Genomic DNA, 11147 nt, shown 5'->3' with positions numbered 1-11147 from the left:
AAAGTAGCACGATCTAATTCAAAAATTTCACCCAATTGAGCACGTCTAGCATATTTTTTCACAGTAGCAGGATCACTATAACTCACTCCATTGAGTTCGCCACCATAGAACTCAACAGTTACACCTACTTGTTCGACACTATACTTCGATTCTGCCCTTCTAAAAGGAACATCCGCTCTAACAATTCCGTCTCCGTCTACCAAAACAACCGGAAATGTTTCAAAAAAAGTAGGCATACGACGTACAAAAAGTTCACGCCCTTCTTTATCTCTAAAGATAGGGTGTCCTAACCACCCAACGGCTATTCCATCCCCGTTGTCCATTGAACCCGCTCTGAATAATCCTCCTTTTGCCGGATTATTGCCAATGTAATCATAAAAAGCTAATTTTTCAGGAATTTTAGACCAAGCTTCTGATAAACTTTGATTTTCGGCTAACCCAGCACTAACCCTTCGATATATTTCTTGCTGGAAGTATCCTTGATCCCATTGATAACGAGTAGGACCAAATAATTCGATGGGGGTAGTTGCTGAACCATACCACATAGTTCCAGTAACAACAAAAGCTGCAAAAAAGACAGCAGCTATACTACTGGAAAGGACGGTTTCAATATTTCCCATACGTAATCCTTTGTATAAACGTTGGGGCGGACGGACACTAAGATGGAATAAGCCCGCTAATATGCCCAATGTCCCTGCTGCAATATGATGAGAGGCTATTCCTCCCGGAACAAAAGGATCAAAACCTTCCACGCCCCACGCTGGATTTACAGGTTGTACCTTTCCGGTTAGTCCATAAGGGTCGGACACCCATATTCCAGGACCATACAATCCTGTTACATGAAATGCGCCAAAGCCAAAGCAAGCCACTCCTGAGAGAAATAAATGAATTCCAAAAATCTTGGGCAAATCCAAAGAGGGTTTTCCTGTGCGCTCATCACAAAAAATTTCTAGATCCCAATATACCCAATGCCAGATAGCTGCCAAGAAGCACAAGCCAGAAAACACAATATGTGCTCCGGCCACACCTTCGTAACTCCAAATACCCGGATTTGTTATAGTCCGCCCCGTAATACTCCAACCGCCCCATGAATTGGTTATTCCTAAACGAGTCATGAAGGGTATAACGAACATACCTTGTCTCCACATTGGATCAAGAACGGGATCGGAGGGATCAAAAACAGCTAATTCATATAGAGCCATTGAACCGGCCCAACCAGCAACCAGAGCTGTATGCATTATATGAACAGAAAGCAAGCGACCGGGATCATTCAATACGACAGTATGAACACGATACCAAGGCAAACCCATGGAAATACCCCTTTATCAAATCAACGAAAAATAGACACTATGTAACTTTATTGCATTGGAATACCTCCCCTTTTCGGTGGATTCTTTCGGAGAAAGGATTAATGTTTGTTCTATTCCATTAGTAATAAGGGAAGAATTCGGCTCAGAAGAAAAAAGAGAAGCAGATCTATTCTATACTCGATAAGTATCAATACGCAATGGGGGTTGATCCTATTTTTTATGAATGAATGCATCCCTATTTGTTCATCATTCAAAGGACCTATTCGTAAGAATTCTCTTTCATTCATTCCGCCTTTCTTTATTTTATGGCCTTAGTCTATCTATGTATAAAATATGATAAAGGCCCATATTATTAAGACCATTATTACATATTATTAAGATAAGACCATTATTACGTATTACATTACGTATTACGCTTCCACAATCAAAGTGAAATATAATATTACATATTATAATATTACATATTATTAAGATAAGACCATTATTACGTATTACATTACGTATTACGCTTCCACAATCAAAGTGAAATATAATATTACATATTATAATATTACATATTATTAAGATAAGACCATTATTACGTATTACATTACGTATTACGCTTCCACAATCAAAGTGAAATATAATATTACATATTATTAAGATAAGACCATTATTACGTATTACATTACGTATTACGCTTCCACAATCAAAGCGAAATATAATTTTACATTCTTTTTACTTTATGCCTGTTGGTATTCCAAAAGTTCCTTTTCAAGTTCCGGGAGATAACGATGCAAGCTGGGTTGACATATAGTGCGACTTGTCAAATATATTGGGTCATATGGGATTCCCCCGTTCTCTCGCCCGATCGAGATATCCCCTGTTTCGCCCCAAAAAGATTGATTGAATTATCAAAAATTTGTAGCGGGAAGTGTAATGAAGTGCAATTAGAGATCCATTTCATGGGGGTGTATCCAGATTAATATTTTCAATTAGAATGATTTATGGTTGGCTTGGTTGGACTGATAAAATGAAGTATCCAGGCTCCGTTTAGAAAAAACCCAATTGGTAATATATTTATGATTACCACCTATATCATAATCATAATTTTTCTTTTTTTTTTTAATTATAAATAAGAGCGATTTCAAACTGTTAATCAATCGAATAATATGGGAAATACGTTGAATATTTGGCGAAAAACATGAAAGAAAAAGGAATTAAATTAAAATAAAAAAAGGAAATGAAATCATAGCAAAAAGACGTGGTATTGGGTCATTTGTCCTATATGTGCAAATAAAAATCGGGCAGATCTTTACTCGGAGTAGAGCATAAACCTAAAAAAATTGAATAAAAAATTGACGAACCCCATTCAGGAACAAGAAAATGACATCGTGATTTGGATTGAATCGCAATGAAAAAAAAAATGGATCAATGAAAAGTTTGTGCAATAAGTTTAGCGAATTTTTTCTATATTATAGGAAAACGGGCCAAAACTCATCTTTCTTTAATTTAATTTTAAATTTCATTTTATTTAAAAAATGTAAGAAAAAGCCCCTTCATTAGAAATTAGAAGTTAGAAAGGTCCGACTAGAAAAAACAAAGGATGGCTGGAATCTACACATTGATTTTTTTTCGCAATTTTTGTTGAACCGTATGCATCAAAAGGTGCCTGTACGGCTACTAAGGGATACAATTTTATCCTAATCAACCGAATTTATCGAGAAAGATTGCTTTTTTTGGGCAAAGAGCTTGATATCCAGACCTCGAATCAACTTGCGGGTATTATGATCTATCTCAGTATAGAGAGTAATAGCCGAGACCTGTTTTTTTTTATAAACTCTCCTGGCGGAGGGATAGTATCTGGATTATCTCTTTTTGATACTATGCAAGCAGTGGAACCAGATGTGCATACACTAGCCATGGGATTGACCGCTTCAATCGCAGCTTTTCTCTTGGTCGGAGGAGAAATTACCAAACGCAGAGCATTCCCTCACGCTCGGCGCCAATGAGTTTTTTTTTTTTATTATTGATGGAAAGAAAAAAGAAGACTATGCCTTCGCCATATGAAATATGAATTAGTAAGTAATAATAGCATGGCACTTTGAATTCGATATGAAATTTTTTTTTTATTTCTTTTTTTTTTTTTCAAAAAAAAATATTAGATTATGTATCGAAAGAGTAGTATGAGAGAAGGGGCATTTCCAATTTGATCTTAGCTATCGTGGGCCCATCTCAGGCGTCACAAACTTTTTTTCTTTTCCTACCAGAGGCTATTAACAATATTTATGTTATGAAAGAGTACGAAAAAAAAAAAGACTATTTTTTTTCTTTCTTTTTTTTTTTTCAAAAAAAAAAAGAAACTTTGGGATTGCTGAATCACAGACGAAATAAATATATAAAGCAACGGAGCCATCATAGTATTTTTAAACTTTTCCGAAAAAAAAAGAAAAAGAAGGATGGTAATTGGATTATTTATTAATCTGGGTCTAATAGACTCTATATTTTCTCTTTTTTTCGATGAAAGAAAAAAGAGAATTCCATTGTAAAGCCGTATGCAATTGTAAAGCCGTATGCAATGCGCAAAAAATGCCTGTACGGTTGTTCAATTCTATAGCTATTCTTCTCGCCTCATTATGTGAGTTAGAAGTATGTTATATCATCAGGGTAATGATCCATCAACCTATTAGTATGCTTAAGGATGATGGCTTCAAAGACTGGGTCATGGAAACAGACGAAGTAATGAAAATGCAAGAAGACATCATAGAGGCTTATGTACAAAGAACGGGCCAGCCCCGATGGGTTATAAACAAAGACATGGAAAGAGATAATTTTATGTCAGCAAAAGAAGCCAAAGATCATGGAATTGTGGATCATATAGTGCGTACAGAATCGAGACCTATAGTGAATGAAAAACCTATAGTGAATGAAAAACCTATAGTGAATGAAAAACCTATAGTGAATGAAAAACCTATAGTGAATAACAAACCTATAGTGAATGAAAAACCTATAGTGAATGAAAAACCTATAGTGAATGAAAAACCTATAGTGAATGAAAAACCTATAGTGAATAACAAACCTATAGTGAATAACAAACCTATAGTGAATAACAAACCTATAGTGAATAAAAAATGGAGACTAGTTAACGACAATGGCAATGGAAGACCACCATTTGACGACAATGGCAATGGAAGACCACCATTTGACGACAATGGCAATGGAAGACCACCATTTGACGACAATGGCAATGGAAGACCACCATTTGACGACAATGGCAATGGAAGACCACCATTTGACGACAATGGCAATGGAAGACCACCATTTGACGACAATGGCAATGGAAGACCACCATTTGACGACAATGGCAATGGAAGACCACCATTTGACGACAATGGCAATGGAAGACCACCATTTGACGACAATGGAACACCATTTAATTTTGATTTAGATTGATTTAATCCCTCTTATTCCTTTCCTTCTTTTTCTCTTTAATAGATTAATATTTTATTAATCTATTAAAGAGAAAAAGAAGTAATTCATAATCATCTGGTTAGGATCGATCTAAACCAGTCTATTATGTATATGATTGTATATGATTCAGCATGCCAACTATTAAACAACTTATTAGAAATGCAAGACAGCCAATTAGAAATGTCACGAAAGCCCCTGCTCTTCGGGGATGTCCTCAGCGCCGAGGAAGATGTACTAGGGTGTATGTGCGACTTGTTCAGATCATGGGCTGAGAAAAAGGAAACAATTTTTCAGTATCAACGATCAGTACCAGTGAATAGAATGGGGTTCTTCCGTTCACTATCTAAAAAAGATAGATCTACCATATCCTTCTATTGTGTATGAAATTTATGGTTTCCATTGGCGCAAATCCAATCTTGGAATTTTTTAAAAATTCCCCATTGGTAGCAAATGCTTATCCATTAAGCGGGGAAAATCCTATTTAAAAAGCAAAAAGATTATGCTTCGACTCTTGCAAAGAACGGACTAACAGGGTCAGCTACCCAATTAATCCTCCTAATTACATACCGTTACTGTATAAGATAGATCTCGTTGTGAAAGATCTATTACTGAAAAATTTATGAGTAGAGCCGAAGAGTGTGAACTGTACAAGTTACCAATTAAATGTTAAATGAAGGAATGAGCTCCGGTGTATAGAGGGGACCTCACCGTTTAAGAAGTAACCATAGAAACGATGGAACCCACTATTTATTTATCCATTTCTATTTACTCCTTTATTTTAGTTAATATGCTTTTTTTGATACCTAGTATCAATACAATTTCTTATTTCAAGGCGAAATGAAATGCCTAGAAAAAAGGAAAAATCGTGGGCGGGACGGTTATAGTAGCAAAAGCCATTGGAATTTTTATTTTATACATTGGAAGAATCCGTTTTGTTATTAATAGACTAGAAAAGAATAACTGAAAGAAAGAATTAGTTATTCATCAAAATTTCTTTTATTCAATGACCAGAATGAAAGAGGGATATATAGCTCGGAGACAAAGAGTAAGAGCTTTGGTTTCGGCTGATCGGGATAGAGATAGGAAAAAAAGATATTTTCGTCGTTTGTGGATCACTCGAATAAATGCAGGAATTCGAGGAATGGGGGTATCCTATAATTATAGTAGATTAATAAAAAATCGGTACAAGAAACAGTTGCTTCTTAATCGTAAAATACTTGCACAAATAGCTATCTCAAATAGGAATTGTCTTTATATGATTTCCAACGAGATTATAAAATAAGGAGATCGGAAGGAATCCACCGAAATGCTTTAAATGAAATGGGGTTCCCTCGAGAATGAACTCGAGGGAGGTAGAGTAGAAATTAATATGATAAAAAAATTCTGATAAGGTCATCAAAACAAGAAAACAAGATGAGCGAAGACGCTCAATAAAAAAAAAAAAAATTTATTTTTCTTCCCCAACCCGATTCGATTCTTTTATTTATTTCTTTTTTCTTACGACACGACAATTTTGATTATCAGATTTTTTGAATAAAGCATCAGTCTACGTTTGATAATTTTGAGTCAATTGAAGGGTAAGCCTATTTATTTCTGGTTCTAAGAGCAGTAGTTCTAGCGGTCGACTCTCTTCTTTCAAATCGTTTCTCATTTCTGGTTCTAGTTCTAGCGGTCGACTCCCTTCTTTCAAATCGTTTCTCATTATTAATAAAGGGTAACGAAGATAAAATACGAGCTTGTTTTATAGCAATAGTAATTAATCGTTGTTGTTTTAAAGTCAATCTATTTACTCGCCTAGATAAGATTTTTCCTTGTTCACTAATAAATCGACTAATTAAACTCATGTTTCTATAATCAATTCGATCCCCCGATTGGATCGGGGGCAAACGCCTACGAAAAGATCGCTTGTATTTATCCATCATTTCTTTATTCCTTATTTCTAAAAATAATCCTATCCTATCCTTTTCTAAAATCCTATTTTGATCGGATCAAATTCAAATTATAGAATTAATAGAATAAATACGATTTGCTTTGTTTTTTTTATTATTGTATTATTTATTTATTATTTATTTCTTATTTATTTGTTTATTTTATTAGTTTATTTTAATTATTTATTTATTATTTATTTGTTTATTTTATTAGTTTATTTTATTATTATATTATTTATAGATATTTATTTAAATATAATTTCATATTTTAATATATTTAATATATAAATATAATTTCATATTTTAATATATTTAATATATAAATATAATTTCATATTTTAATATATTTAATATATAAATATAATTTCATATTTTAATATATTTAATATATAAATATAATTTCATATTTTAATATATTTAATATATAAAATATAAATATAATTTAATATTTTAATATATTTAATATATAAATATAATTTAAATAAATATCTATAACTGTGATAATACATAAATAATAAATAAATATAATTTATAAATATATATAAATATAATTTCATATTTTAATATATTTAATATATAAAATATAAATATAATTTAATATTTTAATATATTTAATATATAAATATAATTTAAATAAATATCTATAACTGTGATAATACATAAATAATAAATAAATATAATTTATAAATATATATAGAACCGACACGAAAATAATAAATAATTAATAAAATAAGAAATAAATAATGAAATATAGTAATAAATACAAAATATAGTAATAACTAAAAAATATAGTAATGAATAAATCATACAATATAATAAATAATACAATATTAACAATATTAAAATTAACAACAATATTAAAATTAACAATATTAAAATAATCATTATGCACGAATAGAAAATAAAAAAAAAAATAGTTAGTGATATTAAAAATCTAATTCCTAATCAATGAAAATCCAACTCCTAATCATTCGAAGACTGTAAACTAAAAATCATTCGAAGACGGTAAACTAAAAAAATAAATAATTGACTCGAGAATAAAGAAAAAAATTATTAAAAAAATAAGAACTAAATAAAAAATAGAATAAAAAAAAATAAAAGAATATTGATACAATCATATACCAGGTTAAAAAGGTTAAAAATTTATTAACGTGCATATCGAATAATTTAAAACTAAAAACTTCACTTTAAAAAGAAAGCGTGGAATAGACAAGGAAATACAAATATAGACTAATATATAAATAAAATATTTGTTATATATTAGTTATATATTATATCTAACTAATTATATACTTAATATTACTTAATATATTATATAATATATATTATTATACCTGAATACCTAATGTCCTATTTTCTCATACTAAATACCTAATGTTACCTAAATACCTAATGTCCTATTTTCTCATATTCTCGGGAAGGGTTGACATACGAGTACTTGATTCGATTTATTTCTTTATCTCCCCGTGAATTGTATGTTTGTAACAATAGGAACAGAATTTCTTCAATTCCAATCGACTAGGCGTATTGTGTCGATTTTTTTGAGTAATATACCTGGAAATGCCCGTTGATTCCTTATTAACGACGTTTCGAACACAACTGGTACATTCCAAAATAATCGTTACTCGGACATCTTTACTCTTGGCCATGAACCCCCTTTGAGTTTTTAATTCACCCAACTCTTCTATTTTCCGATCAAAAGTGAAGAAGAAAGGAATGAAAATAAATAAATAAAAGTTGCTAACTCAAAACCAAATCCTGAAAGATTTCGTTGCAATCAATTGCAATCAATATAGTAAATCAATATGTATTATACTAATAGTAAATAAGTAATACAATGATTTCTAACTCGATTTAGAATCACAGTACGGTATTTTCTTTAAGTATCTTGTAGGATACTGTTGTTCCAGCCACATTTCTCTTTTCGCTCTACTAGTAATTTAATTGGAGCTTGAACCCAAGTTTTGTTGAGGTTCAATCCACTTTTTTCGTTCTACCTTCCTTATTTATTTTATATAATTCTTATATAATTAGAATTCTAAAAAAACTAAATAGAATTATTTCTTATATAATTAGAATTCATTTCTTATATAATTATAATTCTAAAAACAACTAAAGTCAAGGGGGGGCGAGAGATTAGTCACAGATATTTGATTGTATATCGATCTAATCTTTTTCACCCCGTCCCGCGACAATAACTAGAATTAAAAAAAAGGGAATGTTAACGCATCCGGGAAGAAACGATTGATCTCTATCAATAAACCCGCTAAAGAACCGAACCAGAGAGTACTTAGTACCGGTGCTACGGAAAGATATGTTTTTAGATCTCGCATTTAAAATCCTCCTTCTTTATCGTATTACATACATTATGGTAATACATATATAATCACATGTATGTGTGGTTAAAGACCACTTGTATTTGTATATTTGTACCCGGAATTCCTAATTCAAAATTAAAATTTAAATGTACAATGATTCGATAGATAAGATTTTCCTTTTCTTAAAACAGCAAAATAGGTCCCTTTCTGCCTGAGAATTCCCGCCAAAAAGATTCATTTATTATTCATTATATGGTTGTTATATGATATGAGACCAAAAAGAGGAAATGGAAAGATAATTTTTGTATATCAATAGATGAAATAAGGGTGTGGAAAACAAGACAGGGATTCTCTACAATAACATCGTAGGCCAATTGAAAGGGATGTAGCGCAGCTTGGTAGCGCGTTTGTTTTGGGTACAAAATGTCACGGGTTCAAATCCTGTCATCCCTACCTATTACTTCTCCTTTGAGCAGTAAGGAGGGAGCCATTTTAGTTTTAGATTGATTAAAATTAAGCATACATAATCTATCATTTTCTCATATTATATATGATATATGATAGTATAGGTGTGCACGATGTATTGGGGTTATAAAATAAAAGAATCCTCTTTTTTACAGTCTTATTTATTATGATAAGAAAGCGCTCTTAGTTCAGTTCGGTAGAACGTGGGTCTCCAAAACCCAATGTCGTAGGTTCAAATCCTACAGAGCGTGATTCCGCTCTTGTTAAGTCGAAAATTACACCGAACTGAAAAAAAAAAAAAAAAAAAAAAAATTGAACAGCAATTCGAATTTGACCTCCTTGAATTAAATTAATTAAATTAAAATTAAAGGGGTCAGTCAAAAAAAGAGATGTTAATTAATCAAAGGTCCAACTGATCACCACGTATGTATTGTAAATATGCGGTTACGAATAATCCAGCCAAAGTAATAGGAATTAGACCTAAGACGATTCCAAATAGAAAAACTTCAATCATTTCAATTTATTTGAAAGGAGAAAAAGAAAGGTAATATCTATCCCTAAATATTAATCTCTATTGCCCATGAATATCAATAACTAATAATTGATAATTAACACGGTAAGGAACTATAGAATATATGGAATAGGACAGAAAACTTTGTTTTTATTAATTGTTCGTTCATTCAATTAATTTTCAAATAAGTCGTATCTTACTCAGACCAATAAATAGAGCTGAGGTTATAGTTAAAGCCGCTAGTAAAAAACCGAAATAACTAGTTAGAGTAGGCATGAAGGAGCTAAATGAAATATGTTCTTTTTATACATATGTTTATAAAGCACTTACCTAAGTTTCAATTTTTAAAAGAGACGGGGATAAGCAAAAATACCAATTGAAAGAATAAGTTCAATTGAAATTTTTTGATTCATCAATCATTCTAAACGGTATTCACAAAAATAGAGCGGCAGGACAAGAGTAGAAAAGAAAAAGAAATAGATTCATCATCTTTGTAGTTAGGTCAAGAAAAAACCTTTGGATCTAATACAAGAATACAAGAAAGGCCGCCTCACAAATATTGATTAGTAGAATTTTTTTTTTATTCCTTGCTCTTTTTTTTATCTATATCTAATACTATCGACTACTCTTACTTGTTACTAGACGACTAAGCAATTCCTTAAAATAAAAAAAGGAGGGCTTACAACAAAAAACAAAACCTCTTATGCAATTACGAAAAAAAGTCAATTTTTAGATTTCGCATCTAATTGACTTGCGGAAATATGATAATTTCCTTCATGAATTATTATAAACTTGTTGGATTCACGGGTTACCTGATCTTCCGTTTCTAGCCCCAAACCAATAATAGAATCCCCTATATTATATTCCAGGAATTTGAGGAATTTTCTATCGCATGATACGTGGTTATACATCGACAAGCAAGAAGAAGAAAGAAATTATCTAGCACTTCATGTCGATATACTGTTTGAAATTGCGTTGCTGTGTCAGAAGAAGGATAGCTATACTGATTCGGTATACTCTAAAAATACCTTTGGTACAATATTGACGATCTCACAAAGATTGAATTTCAGTGAATTTCCGTTTACTGATCTCATCTTTTACGGAATCGATCCCCTACAAGAATATGCGGAGCTCAGCATGTCTGGAAGCACAGGAGAACGTTCTT

At 31.5% G+C, this 11147-nt stretch overlaps 2 non-coding genes across 2 annotated transcripts; both read left to right on the top strand.

Annotated features, from left to right (window-relative positions):
• Positions 1 to 9385: 9385 nt before the first annotated feature.
• TRNAP-UGG (transfer RNA proline (anticodon UGG)) lies at positions 9386 to 9459 on the top strand. The gene has a single exon. It is a non-coding gene; the product is annotated as a tRNA-Pro (tRNA).
• Positions 9460 to 9648: 189 nt separating this feature from the next.
• On the top strand, positions 9649 to 9722 carry TRNAW-CCA (transfer RNA tryptophan (anticodon CCA)). The gene has a single exon. It is a non-coding gene; the product is annotated as a tRNA-Trp (tRNA).
• The last annotated feature ends 1425 nt before the right edge of the window (positions 9723 to 11147 follow it).

The sequence above is a fragment of the Durio zibethinus genome, unplaced genomic scaffold (assembly GCF_047325235.1).
Source record: "Durio zibethinus cultivar Kanyao isolate XHJ-2024 unplaced genomic scaffold, ASM4732523v1 HiC_scaffold_309, whole genome shotgun sequence".
NCBI classification, from domain to species: Eukaryota; Viridiplantae; Streptophyta; class Magnoliopsida; order Malvales; family Malvaceae; genus Durio; species Durio zibethinus.
The sequence above is the reverse complement of the archived record's forward strand: the minus strand, read 5'-3'. Positions and strand labels throughout refer to the sequence as shown.